General features: G+C 50.2%; 1 protein-coding gene across 2 annotated transcripts in view; it reads left to right on the forward strand.

The window, feature by feature from the left end:
* BCL2 (BCL2 apoptosis regulator) overlaps window positions 1-23966 on the forward strand; it is a 164842-nt gene that overhangs the window by 115941 nt on the left and 24935 nt on the right. The window contains exon 3 of one of the 2 annotated variants that reach the window (XR_004278320.1): window positions 20901-21111. The exons of the other annotated variant lie outside the window; for it this stretch is intronic. The gene's annotated coding sequence lies outside the window, so the exon portion shown is untranslated. The remainder of the gene's footprint in view (window positions 1-20900; window positions 21112-23966) is intronic. 2 annotated transcript variants of the gene reach the window in all.

Consider the following 23966-nt stretch of genomic DNA (forward strand, 5'->3'; position numbering starts at 1 on the left):
AGAGAGAAAAAGAGCGCACGGAGAGGGAGAGAAGCAGACTCCCTGATGAGCCGCTGAGCGAGGAGCCCGGCATGGGTCTGGATCCCACGACCCTGAGATCACACCCTGAGCTGAAATCAAGAGTCGGATGCTTCTCCAGCCGGGCAACCCCGGCACCCCTCTCCGATGGCCAGGAGTGTTTAAAAATCCTGATGTCCAGGCCACATCCCAAACCAGGTCCACCAGCCGCTCAGCAGGTGACACTCAGAACCTTCTGAGTGACATCGCCACGTAGACTGAGACTGAGCATAGCTTCTCTGAAGAAAGGAGAAACGGTGACGGCAAAGCAAGACAAGGGAGAAGGACGGAATCAGGAAGAAGGGGAGCGACTAAGGCTGCCGGGGTGTGGTGGGGCGGGGGGTAGAGCCAGCAAGTCCCGCCTCCCTCCAGCTCCCCTGCAGGACAGCCACGTGCCCGCCCAGCCCCTGGGGGGTGAACGTGCAAAACGGAGGCAGCTCTGGGATTCAGTCGTGCGAGAACACTTCTGGGCTTTCCCGCTTACTGACCGTGCATCCCTGGACACAGTTCACGTGACCCTCTCTGAGCTGCTGAGTCCTTATTAGTGGAACAGGGATGCTCGGTCCCACCGAGGGGGCTGTGTTGTGGGTTTGCTGGAATGACGGTGAAGTTGGGCGCATGCCAGGCTGCCCGCGATAATAGCTTGATAATGCAATTAGAAGAAATTTACATTTCTGTTTTGATAAAAGTTCACCAGCTCTTCTCATCAGTGACTTCTCTCCGCTCTCCTAAAAGGCAAGGGTTCTGCAGTTCTTGGTTTAGGAGGGCTGACGATAAGTACAGAGGCCTGGGCTCATGCAGGAGCCAGTCTGTATTTTTACCAGGTCCCTGGGTGATTCTGATACAGCCCACGCCAAGGGCCTTTCTGTAAGGGAAAGCCAAGTCCTCGCCTTCTCTACAAGGAGGCCCAGGACATGCTCTGTACCTGAGCCTCACCGTCTCCCACCTCCTAGTTTCCCGAAACTTCTAGTGATGTCTGTGAACTTCTGCCGCACCCCAACACGGAAAACGGGTTGCGAGGCATGTTGGGGCCCGCAGCCTCACAGCAGGGTAATTCCACCTTTATTTACAAGTCAAACTGAGATGAACTCTAAAACTGGCAGCCTCCAAATTAGTAACCTCCAGCCAAAGGAGGCAAAAATCTCTTCATTTCTGACTAGGAGGCAAAAATGAGTGTGTCTCTCCCTTTTGATACTGAGCCTTCAGTCATCAGCTATGAGAGTGCAAAACGAAACCAAGCACCCCCCGGCATTAATATTTATCTTTAAGGGCACGAGAAGCCTCTTGGACCAGTGACTCGAAGAATCTGTGCATTGACAAGTTTCCATGGGCATCACGAGCGGGCCGATCCGCGGAGCCCACCAGGACCCTCGGTGGCTTTCCTGCTCGTTGCTTTGTTGTAACTGTAATAGGAAAAGAGGTGTGTCTCCCCATGGGAGCAGCTTCTCTAGGGGCCCTGCTCCGAAGACCCGGCCCTCTCGGAAGGGCTGGAGAGGCAGGGAGCACTGGCGATGGGGCCCCAGCGCAGGAGGGGGGTCTGCTGAGTATTAGTGGGAGCTCCTTGTGCTCCTCCTGGCAACATCAATCCCTGTGGCTTCTTGGAGGTGGAGTTCTCACCAGATCCGCCTAGCCATTGACTTAGCTGGTGGAGAGCGATCATTCACAGGGCTCTGGCTGGCCTGGGAAAGCGGAAAACACCGAGGAGACTGAGCCCGGATGGGGCAGGCAGGCAGCCCTCTCCTACCTCCTCCCTTCAGGGGAATGAACGCCACTGCCCACCGGAGGAGCCCTGTAAGCACAAGGCCGCTGGCCCGAGCTCTCACTTCCATTCCAGAAAGGGAAAGAGGAGATTCCCGCTGCAGTTTTTGCTTGAGGACGAGAATTCCAAGCAACACCAAGGGCTTCTGTTTGGGGGAGGAATTTCAGTCGCCCTCCCCCTGCTCTTTGCAATTGGGCGAGCGACTTTATACGTGACGTTCATCTTCATGCTGCTGAAAGTCATGTTCCGTAACCTGTCAGGGGCTGGAGAAATACCTGCTGGGACTCTTCAGGGGATTTGGAAGGGAGAGGAAAGGAGAAAAGGGAAATGAAGGCAGGAGAGTTGCAGCAAAGGAAGGGTTTTTTAAATCGTGTCAAAACTCGTGCTTGCTTGGTAGACAACATAGACAGCCCGCCATAGGCTTCCTTAACTGGGGACCCTGGAGTTCTTCCATGAATGAAGGGGGACATTAAACATTCATCAGAATACCTTTGTGATATGTGTCAAAAGTTCATTGAGTGCCAGGTTCCATTCAAAACACCACACACGTGAGCTGGTGTCATCTTCATAAGAACCCGAAGCTGTGACATAGGCACTTAGTGCTCTCAGAAAGGAGGACGGGCCCACGATGACCATCTCATGACTTGAATCAAAAGATTTCTCTCTTTAAGCAAGGAGTATTTCTTCGATGTCAGCATCCATCCGAAGAGCAGTGGGAATATTCAGGCCTGGAAATGGCCTAGGATCTTGGCTGAGATGCACACCCTCCCTTAGGTGGAGCGGGAGCCTCTGTCCCGCACCCCAACGGGTAGCTCTCTGGGACAAGCCCATGGGATGAGAACTTCTTCGGTGTGGCCCATCTTTCCTTGTTTTACAAATGGAGCAGGAGAGGAAACGGGGAGGGAACCGCTTAGATGTAGCCGGCTCGGCCGCTTCTAAAGATTTGGAACCAGATGAGAGTGTCAGTGTCTCTGGGGGTATTCAGAGCTGTCTTCCTGAAGGCGGGGTGTCCTGTGTAGTCTGAGAATCTGGCAAGGGTGCCAAGCCAGGGAGCTTTCTGGCAGCCTCTCTCAGACTCTCTAGTCTTTCCTGTCCATGCCTTGAGAGCTCACATTCTTTTTCTTCGCCCCACCAACGCCAGCAACTTTGCTGAGCACCTCCCTGGCCCTCGGGAAATGTTCAGCCGTGGGTGGACCATTCGTCCTCACTCTCTACTGCAGAATCTTTGTGTGTCGAGGGCAGAAAAGTAGGTAAAAAAAAAAAAAAAAGGCTGCTTCCTTGGCACCCATGCCGTGCCTTGGGAAACCTGCTCCAGGATTCCCACGCAGGCTCAAGAGTGAAAGCAGAGAACGAGCCAGAAGATCCTTGCCGCTTTATTTCACTCTGATTTTTAAGTTGCGAACTGGTACTTTTCCATTCATTTTAATTGAGTCAAGGCCCGTGACTTTTGCGATCCCCAAATCCTCCGTAAATTCACGGCAACTGGCTTTTCCCACCCCCCACTCAAACCCCACTCCCTTGCCTGCCTGGGAACCTGCCCTTTAAATTTGACATGGCTAGGATTTTAATCTCTCCTCAAAGGCACAGTGACAATTTCACAACAAAGCAGAGAGGTTGGGTGGTGGGTGTGTGGGGGGGGTTGTTTTCTGCTCCCATTAAGAGAGCAACTGTTCTGTCTTTGTCTCGTGGGGCCAGCTTTTGGCACCAGACCGGGGAGACCTCAAACTTGGTGTTGCAACATCCATCAGACCCAAGTGTGTCTGGGATCCTTGAAGGTGAACTGCAGCTGTTTGGATAAAATTCTAAAATCTTGTTTGTGAGATTCTCGGGCCTTGTTTTACAATCGTTCTTCTTGGCAGAGAGACCAGGAAGTTTTACTTTCCCAGGATCCCAGGCAGGTAATTGTTTTCCCAAACTGCATTTTAATCTCAAATGGAAATGGGCATTTTTCATTCTGAGAACCTTCACCCACATCTCTAAACTGTTTTCATTTGCCCTGTGTGTTGGGAGAAGCCAGACAAATCCGAGACTCAATTACAGAATGTTCCCCACCCCCAAAGCGCCCCTAGATGCATTTCCATCTCTGGTTATAATTTAGGGACATTTACATTTCCTTTTTAAAGATTTATTTATTTGAGAGAAAGAGCACGAGCAGGAGGGGCGGACGGAGAGGGAGAGAGAATCTGGAGCGGACTCCCTGCTGAGCACAGAGCCTGGCAAGGGGCTTGAACCCAGGACCCTGAGATCAGGACCTGAGCCAGGCACCCCAGGGCCATTTATATTTCTAAACAACAGTTAGGAGCCTTTTAGTCTCTTGGAATCTTGGAGTGCTTTCCTATTAGTTGGCTGCCCATGTCCAGCAGGCGGGTGATCTCCTAAGGATGAGAATTGGCAAACTCGGTTACTCAGGGCCATTTTTAAGCAAAGCTACTAACTAGCTGGTAGTTTAGGCCACAGCCGGGTACCTTCGTGGCCCCCAGTCTCCCACTGATTTACCCTGAGGCCCCTTGCAGAGAGGACCTAGGCCAGAACTAGAGCCCCAGGGCCCCCAGTTCTCTTCCCACCCCGCCAGCACATGGGACTGTCCGCTCAGAGACGTGGCTAATGATGTCGGGCGGTGTGCACACGCCCGTGACGCTGGCTCAGTGGTGCTGTTCTTTGGAGAAGGACGGGTGAGTTAATTTTCCTCTCTTGTCTCTTCCTGGAGGTAGGGGGAGCGTGTGACAGGGGTGCCCACCAGCCCTTCCATGGTCAGCTGTCCGTCTGCGCACACACAGGTTGGCTTGGGAGCTGGACTCCTTGGACACGTCCTACGCCCCACTTCTCCAGCCCCCCACCCCCCGCCTCCGTGAGCCACTGCCATGTCGTACCAGGGCTCTGTTTTGTGAGGGTCATTAAAAACCTAAAAGCCAAAACCCTTCATGGGGAACAAGCTGAACTTGCCATAGTGTCTTTGTTGCTCATTCCCAGAGAGCCGCCCGTCAAGCCTGGTGCTAGGTTCTCTGACACTGGAGAGGTCGAAATCCAGTTTGAAATGTGAGCAAAGATTCCAGGCCAAGGCCGCCTTCAGCGGGCGGCAGGGGTGGTGGATGACAGAGGTGTTGTGAGGAAGGCCTGCGGGGCCGCGTGGAACCTGTCCGTGCTCTCCTAGGTGGGCTACTGAGGAAAGCAGGGAGGAGGCGGACAGAGCTTTCCAGGCTGGGGGGACAGCATGGAGGTGGAGGGCCCAGGGTGGGTGCTCAGAGGATGGCAAGGGGACCTTCTGCCATACTGCCATGGAGGAGCCGCTCTGCCTGGGTCGCTCTGCCTGCTGTCACATGCCCCAGGTTAGCTGTTTGGGATTTTTTTTGGTCAAGTGTTCATTGCTAGTCTTCATTTTTGGAGAGGCAGGCTGGTAGAGGAGAATTAGATGGGCTAGACAAAGGAACAGCTAAATACTTAGCACTACTCTTGCCCTTAGGAAAGGCGTCTTTGGTACCTTCTCTCTGAGGGATCCCAGCAATCGACCCAAGTCTGAGTGTTCCTGTCCTTGGACATACCTATCACTCACTCATTCCCTTATAACTCATCCATTCTTTATTTCACATATTCATTCACTCATTCAGTCAATCAACAAACATTTCCTGAGCAAGTGCTTCCTCACGCTGGGCACTGCGAGGCAGACAAATTCCTGTTATGAGTCAACAGCAGGAAGGTTCTAGAAACCTGGTCCCCAGGGGCCTGACCCCCACCATGGGTCCCCTAAACCTCCCTCACATACTCAGTGTGGGTCTCTGGTGTCCAGAAGGTGTGAAGAAAGGGTGAGAGACAGAGCCACTTTTCTCAGGCTGAGTCTCATCATTATGCAAAACTCTGGTTAGCCTGCAAGCGATTGTATCGCCAGCTTCTCTCAACACTCTGTTTCGTTCCCGCCACTGCCCCCCACCCTCAGAAAGGAATACCCCGCCAGCGGACCATGCAGAATGCTGACAGGAGCGCCCTGAATGGCTCGTCTGGGAAGGTTCACAACCAAACGGCCGTGTCCATAGTTGGAGCCGAGATCATTTTTTAGCTTTACCTTTGCCTGAATGTACCATCCCCAACTGTCACCTCCCTTCCCATCATCCTAAGTCACATCTCTGGTATGAGTGCTTCCCACGTCTCAGGCTCTGAGGATCCTGGCGAAGCTGGTGCCACTGACAGCCCCGGGTCGCTCTGCTCTGAGAGGTGCGAGACCCACAGAAAGATGGAGAGCAGGGCTCACCTGTCCTGTGGGCTCTGAAGGTGTGTGTACGTCAGTAGACTGCGGACTGTCGCAGTAGCTTCGTTGTCCCCTGTGGCCTGGGCTCCAGGCAAGCTAGCCACCCCCGCCCCCACCTGCAGAGTGGGAGGAGAGAGAGCAAGGGTCCTAGGATCTGCTTGGAATCTCATCTCTAGTGTTTTGTTGACCAGCCGGTTCCGGCCGCCTCTCAGCTTCTCCGAGCGCAGCTTCCTCACCTTCGAGCTGTTTCTTGAACCCATTGGCAACACAGGTTTAGCACCATTAGGGACATCAGAGAAACGAACCAGGGCTGGAATTCACCTGGGATGGCTCCGCACCTCTGTGTGCGTTGTTTACAGCCAGCCCGAGTCGGCTCTCCTTGGCCCGGTGCACCCCGTGCTGGCTCTTAAATACTTCGAATGTGACTCCTGGAAGTAATTTGTGTGAAAGAGTTTGCAGACAGAATGGCACACCGTTAGCTCATTTCACCGTGGCGTTCGAGTAGCTGCCTTTCCCAAGTCAGACTTAGAATACATTCCCTCTGTACAGTTTTTCATCAGCTGACAAATGAAGAATCTTCAAATTAGCTTATATCCTTCGCAGCTCAACGAAGGAGAATGACTGCGATGTTGAAGCTTAGACCTTCTCACCCAGCATTTTCTGGGAGTGCTGATGACTTGGCTTCCTGAGGTTCTGGGGAAGGAAATGTACTTGAGCCTTGGAAAGTGTCCGAAGGACGACTCATGGTGGCCTTTTGATTTGAGGAAGGTGACTTCAGACATAATATGGCAGAATTCTATAGAATGTCAAGGTCTCCCTTAACTTTGCTCTGTGGCTCAGTGTGACCTCTTCTGTGAAATGGCAGGCAATAAGCATTTTTAAAAGGGGGTATGCTCTGTGGTTCTTAACAGAATTCCACAATATAAAATGTGTGTGTGTATATAATTGATATTCATATCTATATCTTTGAGAATTAAAGCTATGTGCCTTCTCCCCAGAAAAATTCATAGACACAGGAAATTTAGCCTGGAAATTTAAGGAAAAAATGGATTCCCCAAAGCTGAAATTTCCTAATAAAGGATTTCTGTTATCCATGGGAGAAAACCCTGGTCTAATGTCCTTTTCTTTGCTAAGATTCTTACTGTGTTTTTATTCACTCAAAAAGAAACTGCAAATCAAATTTTATCATAGTCAATATTCTACAATAAATATTTATAAGCACCACTCTCTGAAATTTTCCTGCTCCTTTTGTCAAGACTGTACCCAGTGAAAAAAGATCTGGTACAAAAAAGCAGTTTCATGTAATTATTATAGTTCATAGTAACAGGGCTTGATATATAAAAGGGAAAATTATTATACGGGTGTGTATTAATTTATTTCAAAGCTAAACTCCAATACAAGTAAATGTTTTTTCACTCCTCACTTGTACAGGGTGGAGATGGACTTTTTTCTTTCAATTTGTTTTTCCATGTCTATTTAGAGCAACCAAAATAGGAAAACTACTACACAGGTCCGAACATTCACTTCCTCCACCCTCTTTCTGTACTCGGTCCCAGGTCTGATGAATATAACTTTTTAAACATGTCATTTATTTTTGTTTTTATTTTAGTCTAAATGTCCCTTCAGAAACACCACGGGAAAATATTTTTAGCTTCACTAAGAAAACAAACATGTTTAAACAAATAACACCCAAAATGTCCAGGTGGAATTAGTGTTTTCGGAGTTCGCGGGTTTTAACGGGGAGCCCCGTAAAATACAGGCTGCGACAGAATTTTTCTCGATCCTAGGTGTGCCCTTTCTTTCAGGAGTAAAAACGAAGGGGAGAGCTAATCACAGTTTTTACACCGAAACCAATATTTTTGTTGGTGGAGGATTCCCTCCGGCATGGGGCTGGGGACTGGGCCTTTTCTCCCTGGAACACCAGAGAGGCAGAGAGAAAGCAAAATGTAATGTGCCTCCCTAGAGCTCTGCAAGGATAAGTGAAGGTCATAAACAACAATTCAAAAGAAAAGTAGGGCCCAGGTGCCCAAGGTATGCATCGCCAACATCAAGCACATACTGTCCCAGGCGCCATGCTGCCCTTCTCTGTAGTACTGTGCCCCTTTTAAAACCCAGGTTCCCAGAAGCTGCCTCGTCTGCTTGGTTTTGATCGGCTCTGTGATTTATTCCTTCTTGATGGTAATGCTAATAGCTAACAGAGTACTTAACGTGTTCCGCGTACTACTTTAAACATGTTACATGTAATGACTCACTTAACCCTCATAAGGACTGAATGAAGTATGTCCTGTCCTTATCCCCACTTTCTAGATGAAGAAACTGAGTCACAGTGACACATTTAGCACCTTGCCCAAGATGACAGACCTAGTTTGTGCCTGAGCCAGGATCAGCCCCGTGTTCATGCTCTCAGCCACCATGCCAGGCTTCCCCTCTGGAGACTATTATCATAATACGGCCATTGATTATATGGGTTTCCATTGAAAAAGGTGAAAGAATATAAAAGAGATAATCTCTGTTCTCTGCAAAGATAAAATTTAAAAGAGGATTGAAATTACCTCAGTGGAGTCCACTGGTGTCTATCCTGAAAAGAAAACGCAGCTTCTGTCTGCGTTAAATTTGGAAAACAAGGGCTAGTTGCTGCTGACAGCTCCAGAGAAGCCCGCCACGGAATCAGCTAGGGAATAAATGTCACTAGACTTTATTGGGTGCCTGCCTAGGCCTGTAGACCCGTGAAGCCCTTGTCAGACTTTAAGAATCCAAGAAGGCAAACCAGAACCTCAGAATCGGGCCTCTTGACTCTGCTCGTTGGCCAATAAGCAGCTCTAATCAAAGACAGTTAAGCCTGCTCAGTGTGTATGAAATGGTGTTTACGTCCTGCTGTTTGGCTTGGGTTCTAGTAGAGAAAGCGCAGTGACCATTGGTCGGCAGAGTTTCCAGATAACATCCTCGGATTTACCTTTCCTCTTCCCACCGATGTGCAGAGCTCCCCCTGCCCCCTCTGGAAAGCCTTGTCCTTCCACGGGGACTTTTCACTCAACAGAACATGAGGGAACTTTTGGAAATTTATGCTACAGAGGCCAAATTCACCAGTGAGAGGAGCTGTTTACATTTCCCTCCAATTGGAAACAGATCAGAAGCTTTAGGGCATTAGAAAATGCAAGCTACATAACAAAATTCTGAGTTCAAGCATTTCATGGATTTTTGGCTCTTGATGTCAGTTATGGATGATTATAACCCTGGTGTGATTCTCAGTGCGGAGCTGGCAGTCTTTCTCAGAACGGCAGCCAGCTGCAACAATGACCTCTAAGACCATGGAAATGTACCCTTCGGGGCCGCCATTCCTCACCTCAGCTTCTGGCCTGGGCAGCCAGGCCCAGCACTGGAAGGGTAACAGCTGCTCAGGGTCCAAAGAGACTTACGGGTTCTTGGCAACAAGGGAAACAAGGATGTCCAGGAGCCCTTGAAAAGTCCTCTGGTTGGCTCTGCTGCCTCTAGGCAAGACCACCCAACCACCCCAGCCAGATGAGAACAGTCCTGTTTTAGGACCTGCAGAGAGGGAACTGCAAACTCCCTTCGTCAACTTTTACTTAGGCAGAATGATCTTTGCTAGCTTGGCTGTCCCGGCAGCAAGAAGAGGAACCTGTCTTAGAAAGTTGTGTGATCTAAAATGTTCCACAGATAGATGCTAGACAGATAGATGGACAGATAGACAGACAGATAGAGGGAGGCAATAGACAAATAGATGGTGGGTGAAGAAAGGAAATGAAGGAGAGAAAGAGGGAGACAGACAGACAGACAGACAGAAGATAACTGTGAAAGAGAGTCAAACCCAGAGCAGTGGGACCAGGAGAAACATTTAGTACAGAATCAAGTGCCGGAGGAGTCCACTATAACCCATGTGAAACAGACCCGCCTTCACGCTCCTGGGGCGTTTTCCACGGTCCTTGACCACACCTGATTGGATCGCAGCGTGGGAATTCGTTAGCTGTTGGTCTCCCTGGCTGGAGTGAGCTTCGTGAGGCAAGGACCGTGTCGTATTCTCGTGTGTCCTCTTAGCCTCTAGCTCGGTGTCTCGCTCCGTGGAAGTGGGGGGGGGGGGGGGGGGAAGGGGGGCGGACGGAGGTAAGTAGGTCAAGCAATATAAATCCAGATCCTTTAAGGAGGGCCTCATTCCTATCGCTTCAGTCTGTACCAGTTTCCCACCCAGACTTAACCTGACGTCACATTTTCCCTCCATAAATTGTTACACTCAAAGTCGAAATGATTTGTAACCTGCCCAGGACTGGATTTGTTAATACTTACCTCCGTTTGACACTTCCTAAGAACACCAATTCCTTGTAATGTTATTTTGCTCTGAAATTATTTCCCCCCAAATATACTTCATTTGAATTTGTTGTTTATATAGGTACCTTTTCCATGATCTAGGCACTGTGGCATAGTCTTGGCCTGTGTGAGCTGGTGTGACACACTGCAGGGTGCAGGGTATCTTCTGGGTCAGTGACTATTACTGTACTTTATGCCAATGTTCCCAGTCAGTGTGTCCTCTCCGTGTGTTACAGCACCGTGTGCGTTCTGTCTTGTCTCTCTTTCTACTGTTGACGTCCAATGGCTGACAAGAGGTGTGGGAGTGAAAGCGCCAGCTCCCTGTGCCATCAGGGGAGGTTAAGGGAAATGGGCAAAGGCCAGCTGTCAATTTAGCTCGCCAGGAAGTCCTGGGACCCGGAAAAAGGTGTCACCGGTGTCCTAGCCTGAAGGGTCACTGTGAAGGGAATGGGAAGGAATGAGAGCGACAGGCATGGCATGACTTTGTGGGGATTTTAGGGTAACAGGAGGTGACAAGAGTATGATGCTGGGGACATCACTCTCCAGGGACCTTGAGTGTCCAGGATTGCGTCCCTGAGCCAGGCAAGATATGCAGTCCTTAGCCCTCTCCCTCCGGAGCTCCTGGCAGCAAATCTGTCTGGTGTGACCCCCCTCCCTTCCCAGATCCAGATCCTCTCATCTTTCATGGCCCAATCCAAGCTTCTCCTCCTATAAAGAATATTCTTCCCCTTCCCTTGGAGCTGTCCCTCTTCTCCTTAGCACCTCCTGGTGTCCCTCTTTTCCTGCTAACTCTCTCTCTCTCTGGGGCACTGTACTGGGCTGTGTATAAAGCCTGGCACACCACACCACAGATCCTTTCTGCAGAGGGTGAGCAGCTCCTCCCACCAAGGGCCAGGCATTGTGTCCTGTGGGCCTCCAAGCACATCCATAACCCATGTTGAATCCGTTAAGGTCCCTGGTTTAACAGAAAAGGGACGGCCTTTGTCACAGGTAGACAGGATGGCCGGTCAGGCGATCTGACACAAGGACTCTGCTCATTTGGGGCATTGCTTTTCGATGATCACTGTCGGGACCAATTAGACCCTTCCTGGGAATCGTTGCCATTTTTAACAATGTCACATAGTTTATTTGTGCTTTCCCTTGGGCTGAGGTCTTTCTTATTCCTTCACTACATCAGAAAGTCCTAGGGGACAGAGGCTTACCGGATCGCTCTTTCCTCGCCTGCTGTACCTAGGCTCTTGGGGCTCTTGGAGCGGGTGACTGTGATGCACGTCGCCCTGATGGCTTCACCCAAGGAGTAGACTCCTCTCATGGCTTCCCGTCAGGTTCTGCAGCCAACTCTGCGAGAGAGACGGGGATCAGAAGGGGCTCTCAGTGTCACCCGAGTGGTGTGAATTGGGCCACCGAGCTGGCGAGTGGAGGCAGTAGCTGAAGGCAGCCAAGAATGTGGTTGGAGGGATAAACACAGAAGATGCCTGCGGGCTGCCTAGGCCAGAGAGGTCTGAGGCTTGGGGTCTGGGAGATGGGGACCAAAGAGTCCTAGAACAATGAAAACAGGGCCAGAGACATGAAGAGTGACAGCAGTAAGACTACAGAGAGGGACAGACACACAGACAGAGATACCAAAGGATGTTCATCCATACTGGAACGTGTCTGTCAGTGCAGACTCCTGCTTCCTTCCCCGGGCGGTGACCTCCTCGGAGCTGGGGTTAGATTTTGTTCCTCTTGCTGCACTCGGGGGCGGGGTGGCACCTGTAGGACGCGCCCAGGGCCAGGCCCACAGTCGGCTCCCAGTCATGGTTTTTAACCTGGGCTGAATTGATAGGAGGATTTCAGAGCCTGTCTTGACAGTTTACCCAGAGGGCTACCAAGGATTCGATCGCCTTGAACGTTATGAAGTTCTCTCCCTTAAATCCAACTGTGCTATCTTGACACAACTTAAGACCATTTCCTCTCCAATGGCTTAAAATGCAGGGGATGGTTTTTCAGCCATCCAGGAAGAAGGAATGCTGTGTATCAAGCCTGGATTCAATAAAGCCAGATTTTTTTTTTTTTTTTTTTTTTAAACAGCTCTTAGCATTTTCTACTACAGACACTGGTCTGGGCAGGGCTTTTTACTTTATTGAATCCAGCTGAATGGCTTGACTACATTAATAATGGGGCTGCATTTCCAACCACCGCCTCCCGGTCTTTTCCCCTAAAAGCCTGACGGTGCTTAAGCAACTGCTAATACGTGAATAATTGCCGGTGGCATCATTTCCTGCCACGATCTGACCACCAGGATGAGGTTTTTCTTCTTGCACCGAATCTGGAGTTCTCGAGCCTGCCATGTGCGGACTTGCTTCAGAATCATATTTAAAACACCGTCAGCAAATCCAAGTGCAGCTGTGAGTGGGGCTGTGTTGAGTTTCTGTGTCTTGAACATTAGGGATTTGGGAAGACGCTGTGGAGTGTACAGTACAATATTGGCCTGAAGTGGACCTTCACCTCAAGGTTGTCTGGAGGTTTGAACCTGGCAGCTCCACGGAGCATGGACAGTGCCACTTTGCAGGTCCCCCCCGGGAGGGACTGGGAGAGTCGCATCCCTGCACGTGGAGAAGACGCTGTTGACTTGGCTGCCCTGCCGCCATGTTTCTTTTTGGAGTTTCTGGGGCAGATGACGTCTCATCATTAGTTTTCTTTAGGTGGGGCTTGAGCAATGGTGGGTTTTAGTACAGGTTAGTGCACCCAGGCATCGGTGGAGAGGACAGGCCAAAGCACACAGCTGGCACACGAATACAGCAGAGCCCCCAGGAGCACAGAGGACCCACGTGGTCTGGGTTTGAATCCAGCTCGGCCACTGTCTATCAATTACCTACTCTGCCTTGGTCGCCTCACTTCAATAACACTACTTGCTTCCTTGGGTCGATAAGAAGTTCAGTTGATATTTGTTGGATACTTAAGTCGATGCTTGTTCGTGGTCCCATGTAAGTGCCTCAGCTGGCCTTTATTTGTCCTTTTGTGGAAGGGTCCACGCGTGTACTCCTTTACCCATAGCCTCCGGCGAGGACGAGCAGGAATGTCTGCCTTTCCACTGGCAAGCAGGTCCAGTTCACAGAGGGCTAAAAATGAGGCAAACCTCGCCTATTACGCTTTTTTGGCAAAAATAAAAGAATTATTTCTTTTGATCTGGAAGCTTAATGTGCCCATTTCTGTGGGCTGGGTGCTGGGGGTGAAATTCCTCCGTCCCCACCTCTGAGAACTTGCATCAAACTGGAGCGACATGACTCTTTCATAATCAGTAGCAAACTAAGACCGGGGTCAGACATAATGAAGGATGGCAGGAGTGGAGGAGACGTCCATGGGAAGATAGCAGGCAAAGGAGTTTTTAGATTTGGTTTAATAGAAAAAAAGGAAGTGAGAAGGAGGTAGGAAACACTATCTAGGGTGCTTGGCAGCTGTGTCACCCGATGTCCTTCCTGCAACAGGCATGTCGCTAAGCTGGGCCTTGCACCTTCTCCAGTGACAGAGGAATAAAGACAAGCTGGAGAAATAAAAACATGTTAATATGTGTGAGTTACCAAGTCAGACCGCAGCAGATCCCAGGGATATTTTTCTGCTTTAGAAATGCAGATACGATGGGTCGCGAGCCTGTGTGTGTGTGTGAGAGAGAGAGCGCGAGAGAGCGCTGTACTTTAAGTCTAAAATCTACAAGGACGGAAAGAAACCGAACTGAAGGAGTTGTTGTTTATGTGGCTCTTCATCGTATTAGATTTTTATGGGTTTTTCTCAGAGCTTCTTGATGGTCTACTAATACAAAATAAGTTTATTAGGTCGTTCGCCTGCCTCTTTTCCTCCTCGGGACCTTTTATTTTCTCTTGCTGGATGCTGAGCTGTGTTTCCTCTGCGGGGGCCCATCCCAGGCCCGAGGAGGGAGCCAGCAGTCCCCAACAGCTCATCTGTGTCCTGTCGCTCAGCCCCTGCGAAGTGAAGGGAAATAAACAGCGCGTGGGAGGGAAATCTGTGTTCTAAGAACTGCGTTGGTCTATACCTCTGTAGATACACTTAACCAGCACGGTGGGTCACATGTACCGGCTGGTGAAACTGAGCATGACTCACTTTTAAACAACTCATAGAACAAGAAATATGTTTCTCAAAACCAGCACCGTTGGCTTACACACGGAGCCGGGGGAGGGAGCAGGCAGCCTCAGAAAGCACCCGTGCATCGTGCATCTGGTGGGAAGAAAGGGTGCCCAGGCCCAGAGAGCTCTTTGCCATACGTTGTATTTGGAGAATCTCCCTCGTTGAAGACCCCCACCCCCCACCCCGGTGCTGGGGCTAGGTGCTTGGGATAAATTTTCAAGTTAGTCCATCTTTCTTTTACGGGCTGGCTTTGTGATTGGCACTAGAACTCTTCGATAAGTCGGTCTAGTGATGGAGACCACACCAAGGGAGCCTGAGGTATGGAAAAGTATGTCCCTTCGACCCAAGGTCAGGTAGGGAGAGGCCGAGGAGGGAAAGGTCTGAGAGCATCGTGGAGGGCAGGGTCTTCATTAGAGTCTCGAAGGGCTTCGTTTGCTGGGAAGGAGAAGCAATTCCAGCCCAAGCAAGATGGAAAAACCATCTGAGCATAAAGAAAGTAGAAGTGACAGAGGTCACACTCGCAGTTTTTGTTTTTGTTTTTGTTTTTTTTACTGGGCGGGGGTCCACTTTTTTTTTTTTGGACATAAAAAATAGACATACAAGACAAGAGAGTCACCAAGGGAGCCCAAGGCACCACTTACTAAATTGGTCCAAAAGAGGGATTTCACCAAATGCAAATGAACAAAGAACAATACATGTGACTCAAAATATCCGTTATGCTCTTATGCGACAGGGTGTGAGGCAGGGAGGTGACCTTTGAAAGGTTTTAAACTTGTAAACTTTTGCAACCACATTGTTTTGATTGCTGGGGGATTTAAGAAAGGATTACCTCGGGGTACCATTTTGGAAAAGTGATTTAAAAAAAAAAAAAGTACTTCCTGCACAATATTTTAGGATTTTTTTTTTTCATTCTGTGTTTGCTTTGAAGACCTACCATCCAAAGGTCCATGCTCAGCCTTGGACGAAAAATGAACGCCCAGAAGGGTAGAGGGGCCTGGCTGCTACTCTGCCTGTCCTTCGACTCCTGGTTCCTCTGCCAGTTCGGGTCACAGGAGCAAGGATAACCCCCACCCCAGATGAAAGACGTGGGGCCTTGGTTTTGCTCCCAGCCCAGTTCCTCCCCCCTTGGACAGGCCAGCAGGGCACCACCATGTCAAAGCATTGTCCCTTACTCTGGGCCAGACATTCCCTGCTGGTCTCTGAAATTTGGGAAACAGGAAATGTTAAGAAAATGTCTAATTTGCCTGATCATGTGAACTCCCTCTGATGATGTTGCAACAGAATTTTGGAAAGCAGTGCCGTGCTCCGAGCCCGGCTCACTTGCACCCTCCTGACCGGAGAGCATTTGCTCCTCTGAGACTAGGGTAGATTTGACTACCCAGGCCCAACTTCCCTCTTTCTAAACATGTAAACCCCGATGCCTAAAGAACCAAACCAGAAAAACCCATGCAGACTGTCACATGATCAAACACCAGTGGGGTTGCCCAGAGGGGCCTGCGTGCCTGTCCCTGAAAAGCCCCTTGGCATTTAATGAAAGCACCCAACCCCAGGCCAACATGCCTGAGCAGGCTCCCGCAACGTCTTTAGAACCTTCACTACCTGTGTTTGTTGGAGATGATGGATGATTAGCCTTTCTTCCCACACATTTGGCTTTGATAGTCTCCACGCGAAAACATTCAGATGCAAATGATTTAAAAACAAAGTGGCTTCAAGGGATCTTTCTGGGGGGATGGAAATGCTCTGTATCTTGATGGGGGAATGCGTTCCAGGGGGTGTATGCTTTTGTCAAAATTCATCAAAGGGTACACAGAAAACGTGGTCATTTTGCTCTATGTAAATTGTACCTTGATGGGAATTTTTAAAATAATAAAGCAGCTCGAGTTCAGAAAAAAAACAAGTGGGTGTGATGTAAATGACCCCATTTCAAGAGATCTAGAGACAGAAGGTCCGCCAGCAGAAACTAATAAATGCGTGTATGTGGGCAGTCCCCACTGTGCGGGAAATCTTTGCAAGGTGAGCAGATCAGGCCCAGCTCACAGATAGCACAGCTGGCTACGTGCATGCGTCTATGTTTTCATGTTTTGGTTTTTTTAAATCTTTATGTCCATTTTTTGTTTGGCTTATTTCCCTGTTCAATTGGATTTTGTCTTCTATTTCCTGACTATGACTCCCCCATAGTACCTAACATCGCAGGCCGGCAAGAAGCGAATGCCCAATAAATGTCCACTCACCCCTGAGATGCAGTGCTTTCCCTCCCTCTGGAACGTTATACTGAAATGAGCCAGCATGTGCTGGCCTTAAATGCCGATGTAAGACTGCAAAGCGAAAGGAGAAAGAAACGTCCATACTTGTGCTAGTTTTGAGAAAATTCCCAGCACTCTCTGCTCCTAAAAACATCTACTTCGGAACTTAACTTTGGAAAAACTACTTTTGCCCCACAAGGAAAAGAAAACTTGTACTCCCTAAGTCGTGATAGTTATTTTGAAGCAAGAAAACGGAGTTAATGATTATGTCTGAATGTGGGCGAGTGAGGGCAAAGGTACCCTTGCTTTTCCTCCTCTTCATGGCGAACGGGAGCAGGTGTGGAAATTCCCACCAGTTACGCTGTGTCCATTTATACGTGTGTATACAGAGTTTCATGGTGGTTGTTTTTTGTTTTTTGTTTTTTGTTTTTTTTTTCTGAAAGTCTTTGTTTTGTCATCATCTCATTTTGAAACTAGAGAGGAAGGGAATGGGAGGGCAAATTGCTAATATCAGAGCCTTCTGGAAATTCCCCTTTTATGGTACATGAGTCTTTCTTAAGAACAGTTCTCTTTCAGTTGTGTTTTTGTGAGTTTAGTTAAAATCACTCTGCCCAGCCCTGCCTCTGGTTTCCTTAAGCATCATCCCTGCTGTCTAGAACATGGGGCTGCCTGGACACAGCCAAGGGGTGAAAACTTGATTTGCGCTGCTTGGGCAGGAAGGGTCTCATATAGGTACTTGGTTTTAAAGTAGATACACGGAGCAAAATCCATATTCACACAATTTAAAATAATGAATTATCCCGTATCTTTTATACACTGATGGATCTCCCGTGAACCATGCATGAGGGGCAGACAGGGAGCTGTGTGAACGTCTCCTGGGAGTCTCTGTCCGGGTACATGGTCAGTCCCAGTCACAGCCTGGCTTTATCGAAGCTGCCTGATCAAGTCAGAGCAGAGCCAATTTATTTTAAAGCAAAATGCTTTTTTCCCTCTACATAGCTTCAGAAAGATGCCTTCTGAAGGTTGGGAGCCTTGGATTCTGGTGCTGGGACAGGCTGGCGTCCGATGTGCCCCCAGGTGGACGGGGCCAGTGTGGGGCCCGCAGGTGGAAGGGAGCCTCCCCGCCGCAGGAAGGGAGGTCTTGCCGCTCCTGGGACCGGTTGGCAGGCTGCCTGGGGGGCCTCGGAGGGCCCAGCTCAGACTGATGCTTGAAATGTGGAGAGCGTGTGACAGCCAATCCCAAGGCTGGGCTTTGAAGGACTATGCTAATTAGCAGAGCCAGTGCTCGGGTCAGGTCACTGGGCGGCCAGGTAAAGAGTATCAGGTTATTTCTGCCCTGGCAGACAGACTGAGGGGGTGGGCTGAGGCCTTCACTGCAGAGTTGTTCTTGGCAGTTACTTATTAATTACACCTCAAGGCACCGCTAGGTAAGACCAGAAAAATACTCCTCCAGCAACTCTCTCTGACTTCCTCTCCCCGCCCCCCAACATCCTCACCATCCACTCCTCCAGCGTGGGAAACTGGGGAGACCTCCTGCCTGGGGACAGCTGGCCTCCCAGGCCGCTGGGACACACCGCCTGTTCGCTCCTCAAAGGAACCCTAGATTCTAGGCCAGGTGAGTTTAGATGCGGTCAGAGCTCTTCTTATGAAAGGTCTTGATTTTTGAGGGTTTTTTTTTTTTTTCCTGCTACACTGAGCCCTCTATATGTTTGTTTTCTTTCTAATTTTGGCTTTAAAAATAAAAGAATGTTTGGGTACAGGGTAAAAGTTTTGTCATCTCCAGATTGGAAACTCCCTAGTCACCCTGAAACCGGACAGGTGCCTATTTGTTTCTCTGTCGATAAACAGTGTGTGCTTCGCCCAGAAGTAAACTGCTGCTAGCCACAGAGGACACGGGCCTGTGGCGGTGTTCGAGAAGGACCCAGTGGCCCTAACTTAGGAGCAAAGCCTGCCTCTCCCCTTCTTTTTTGATCTTCTGATAGAGACCACATAGTGTTCTCTTCACGGTATTTTGATGGCACATGGCGTATAAACACAGGTGTGACCTTTACACCATGCACAGAACTACAATATAATAAGTGAGAGAAGATCAAACCAGCTGGAGTTGAAGGTTCAAGTAGAAAAAAGCTAATACGGGTTGTCACTGAAAACATTCTGTCCCAGAGCCGGTCCTGGACCCCCTCTAAGGGACTCTGACCAGTAGCCCCTTGCATGGTTTGGCAGACCAGCTCTAGGCAAAGGGTTTCCATGAAATAAGCCATCTCTTGAGGTGTAGAAATACTCGCAGACGCTCACTCTGAGGACGCCATCTGGGACAGCCCCCCTGGTGCCTGTGTTCCCCCTGCCCCGCTGGAGGAGGGGAGTGTTGGAACTTTGTGTTAAATAAGGCAAGCTGATGTGTCTGTCCTGGCTTCTCTGTGGGCTGGCATTTCCCATCTTTGGGACTCCCGTTTCCTCGCTTAAAAAATAAAGGGACTTGGAACCCATTCCTTCAGCTTCTTGCGTTCTGGGTTTTTTTCTGGCTGGAGGCACAGCCTGAAAGCCTAAAGCCATTTGGGTACTTAATTCCTGAGAGGGGGGAATACAATTAACTTAATTGTTTATTTGTGCAAAGCCTTTCTTATTTAACTCCAGAACTTGCCATCTAAATTTGAAGGAGGGTGGCCCCGGGTTCCTGTTCAGAGAAGTCGCTGCTGTTTCTTGTTCTTGCTGAGCAGGCAGCTCCGGGGAGAGGAGCCAGAGAAGCTGGACAGCAAGTCTCGAACATTCGCACCTCCACCCCAGAGCAGCGTCTGGGCAAACCCTTTCACCTGAATCTCTGGTTGGCCAGGAAGTCAGGCCTCTGGGCGCGGGGCCCCGTGAGGTTTATGAAACCCCCTGGTTTGCTGTTACTGAGCAGAGCAAGAAAGGGGCCCTCAGCCCGGGACATGGGCCTCTGTTTCTGTTCCTGTGAGTGTCACATGGCCGGGCAGGTGGACACACGGCGTTCTTGCGGTGCTCAGGTGAGGGGAGGGGGCGGGGGAAGGAGAGCTCTGGGCATTTGGGGCGGGTCCACCATCCTCTGAGGCTGGGCTGCTCGCCGGGGCTGAGGGCACCTTCCCGCAGCGGACGGTCGGTCGGCAAGGCCCAGAGACGGGCCTGGTGGTTCCAGCCCGGCACGGGGTTTTCATTTGAATTTAGTGGGTAGAGGCCACAGATGCTGCTGAACGTCCTAGGATGCCCTCCCCCATGAGGGAATTACGTAGCCCAAAATGTCAACTGATCTAAGTCCTAGAGCTGGTCGTATTTGCTAAGTTGAAAGCACAGGGCTGGGGCGAATGGGAAAAGTTATTTGCAGTTTTATCCCCCCAAGGGACAGGTCCCGGTTGCTCTGTGGCGGGATAAGACTGTGTTAACTAGAGCTTCCCGCACTACTCTGCCCTTCCCTCAGAATTTTTTATTTCTTCTTTTTCTTGTTTCTTCTCCACAAACTTCATGAATATTTACGGGGCATTCAGGGATAAAATGGTTTCTGGCCTTGAGAAATGTCCTCAGGCAAGACAGTGAGAACGGAAGTCCCAGGAATGCTCAGTGCACCTCACCTTGGTCACACCGTGGTCATGTACTGGCGTCCTGGGGGACAGAGGATGAGCCTCTGACCCGCAAAGAGAACATGAGGGGGCAGAGGAGAGGGGGTGTGACCAGCGCTCCAGGGAAAGAAAGGAGGAGAAGGTTGCAGGTGACGCCCGTGGGCCCGGCCGGCTGTCTTCCCCCGACCTCCTCCACAGGCCCCCAGCTGCCGCATTTCTAACCCCCACCGCCTCACCTGCCTGCCCCTCCCTCTCCATCCCAGCCCCTGTCCTACTCTTCCCTCTACACACCAACAGGGGGCAGCAGAGAGCAGCTGACAACCCCAAGCCGCAACACCCAACCTGGGAACCAGCCCATCACCTAGACTGCAGAGTGCCCTTTGGCTTCTGTCCCAGCAAGCTGGTGCTCTGAGACCCTCCTCCTCCACCAGCCTCCCTCCACACCCTGGGACCCCGGGAGAGCGCCCCCCCTGCCCCCGCAGCCCCACCCAGCGCACCGCACACCCTGCGCCCTCCCAGCCACGGATCATGTTCCAGCAGGTCACTCATGCGATGTTACTGACTTGCTGTGTCGTTTCTCAATCTTGCAGATGAGGCTGTTTTTGCCTCGTCCAGCTCCTGGCCATCCCCGGAGGCTGGAGTTCGGCTCTGACCCCCGCTGATTCCCCCAGGCCCTGGACCAGCGCTGTTCCCAGAGTCTGTTCAGGCCGGTGGTCTGATGGAGAAGGCACGGCTGTGTCCCCTCAGACGCACCCTTGCCCCTGCCTCGCCGACAGTGCCGTCACCCCCTCATCGTCATGGGTAAAGTAAATAAGAGGCACAAAGGCATTAGACATCTTGGCCGAGATTTTAAAGCTAAGGAATAATAGATCTGGAAATCCAAGTCGACATTCTAGACTCTACCACACCCCCCCATGGCCGGTCCAGTCCCACGCGGCCCTGCGACTCCCTATAACATGTGGTAGGTCCGCCTTCCTTGGGCCCAGGGCAGTCTTTGTGGATTGTGCTGTTGAACTTGTTTGAATTTTGCTTCCTTTATTTACTCACTCCCGAAACACAGGCACCGTGAGAGCCCCCACAAGACAAGGATGAAGGGTGGGCCCTTCCCGTGGGCCCTGGAGGGGAAGGAGGTGGCCGTAGCGGCAAGCCTGGTAGTGAGCAGAGATGGGTGTGGTAGGGAGGTGATGGGGCTTAGTCAAGAAGGGCTTCACCGAGGAGGCGATGTGTGAGCAGAGTGCTGAGAGGCACGAGGATGTGGTGGGAGCTGGGGTCAGCTGGTGGTGTGCGGTTTGGGCCGACGCTGCCTGTAGGTCTGTAGAGCTTAAGGCATGAGCTGGGTGGGGCTCGAGGGCTAGTTCACCCCCTGGGTAATGGGGAGTCTCTCGGGGCATGTGACTGAGAGAGAAGGACTTGCTCGTTTGTGGTTTAAGAAGAACCCCCAGCAGCAGTGCTAAGGACAGGCTGGAGGGACATGGGGACAGCGTAGACACATGAGGAGCGATGTGGGATGAAGGGATGCGGCATCAGAGGACTAGAAAGAGGATCCGTCCATGTAGCAGAGAAGGCAGTGACAGGTGTGAGAGGGGAAAAGAGGAGACATTGGGAGTCCCTTCTGGGCTTCCCACTAGGTGGTGGGCTGCCGGGGCCTGACTGGGGTTTAGAGACAGATTTTGGGAAGGCTTAAGGTGTGCCTTAGGTCTGAGGTACCTGATGTATATGTGGTTCTAGATTAAGGTTTGATGGCTCATTGGGCAGCCATGGGCTTAAAGGGCCCTTAGCAAAGTTGTAGCTGAAATCAAGAAAGAGAATGAGGTCTCTACCGCTTGGGGCGGCTGGTTCCCTAAGTCCATCCCTCTGCACAGAACAGTCTTTACTGCCTTATCTGTGTCCCTAAGCTTCCTACTCAGGTTGATGGGAGTGATCCACAGTTGGAAGGTTCAGGGAGGTGATGAATAAATAATTTCCTTCCTTTCTGCACCGTTAAGAGTTCAAGAATGTCCCCAACTTCCGCAGTCAGACGGCCCCTTTCCAGGGCCACATCTCATTCGTAAACTTTATTGTCCTGTGGGAGGCTCCTCTCCTCTTGACGATGCCAGCGGTCCATCTGCCTCTGGATCTGGCTTTGGCTTTTTGAAGTATCTAGCTCTGCATGGAGCATTCCAGGTGGGGCCCTGATGGCTTAGTACAGTTAGATGTCCTTTCTGTTGCCTTATGAAGACCAGGCTGGCCTTTCTGCACTGAGATCTGGAGGCAGTACCTTCTGCTGACTCAGAACTCTTCTCCTGGGCTTATAGCTGACCCAAAGGCATAGGCTCTAGTTTGAATTTTTTTTTTTTTTAAGAAATCACCTTGACTAATGATGTCAGGCAATAGGATTCTAAGATCAAAAATAGCAAGCAAGCCCTGCAAAGAGAACTCTACCAGCTTCAGACTTTGCACATTGCTACTTTCACGTGTGCATTTCCTACCAGCTCCTTATAAAGAAAGTCCCTGGGAGAAGGACATCGAGATCTCAGACAGTTAAAGACGAGAGAAGAATGGAAGGGAATTGCAGTTACTGGATGCCGGCCCCTGTACTGAGTGCTTCACAGAGGTCCCTTATCCTGGTGATGACTCTAGAACTAGGGTCTTAACTTTCCACGTTTTATGAATTAAATGGAGGCTGAGGGACATTGAAGACCTCGTCTCACATGAGTTAGATGGAAGCATTCCTGGGAAAGAAAGGAGAACAGGTAACTCGTCCAACTCACTGAGGCAGCAGGTAACGTGCAGAGTCCACATGCCCGGATCTGCCTTATTCGAGCGTTCGTGCTCCTTCTCCTCCATCAGGCTTCGTCCTACGGTGGTAGAAGGAGGAGGCACAGGATCGGAGACTGAGGGGAGGTCGTTTGTCGGGTGAGGGAGAGCTGAAGTGGTGTGGGTATGCTAGCCTCTTACATTTTCTGCCAAAGGAGCCACTGTCCACTAGGTAGAATATACCAGAATTGAAGACATGAGGTGACCTTATCGCCTGACCAGTCCACCATCTTGCACTAATGGGTATTCCCAAACCCAAGTAAGCACTTCTTCAGGTAAGAAAGGGACCTCTAGTAGATGCTGAGGACAGGCCCATGAGTTCTTATTCTTTTGTCTCCTGAGAATGCTTTTCACTTTATTATTCAGGAGTAGGAACATTTCAGGGCAACACTCTGCAGATAGATGTGTTGGCTAGTTTGACAAAAAGCCCTGTGCACAAATGCTAGAAAAATCAAAGAATAGATTTCATCATCACAACTCCTTCTGACCTCACTTAACAGCAAACATCTCAGGGATGTGGATGAATTTGGGGGGAGGTTTTTGCCAATGACTGGGGAGAAGAAAAACCCTTTAATTTTAGAATCTCTTGGAAGAGATCTGTTTTTAAAATTTCAAGTACCTAGAATTGGGCACACACGGAGTGTTGTTGCCAAGCGGAGGCCCCGCGTAGCGAGTAATGACCACATCAAAACACCGGGCTCGGTATGGTGTGCTCCATTTCTGGTCCCCTAACAGTTGCATCAGTTTGGTGTCAAATACATGTTTCTGAAGAAGCCGAACATTGTTTTCTCTGAGTTAGATAAACAAACTCCTTGAGGTCTATTTATAACTATTTGTTAGTGAGTCTCTTGTGAGCTGTA

The sequence above is a fragment of the Mustela erminea genome, chromosome 13, assembly GCF_009829155.1.
Source record: "Mustela erminea isolate mMusErm1 chromosome 13, mMusErm1.Pri, whole genome shotgun sequence".
Taxonomy (NCBI): domain Eukaryota; kingdom Metazoa; phylum Chordata; class Mammalia; order Carnivora; family Mustelidae; genus Mustela; species Mustela erminea.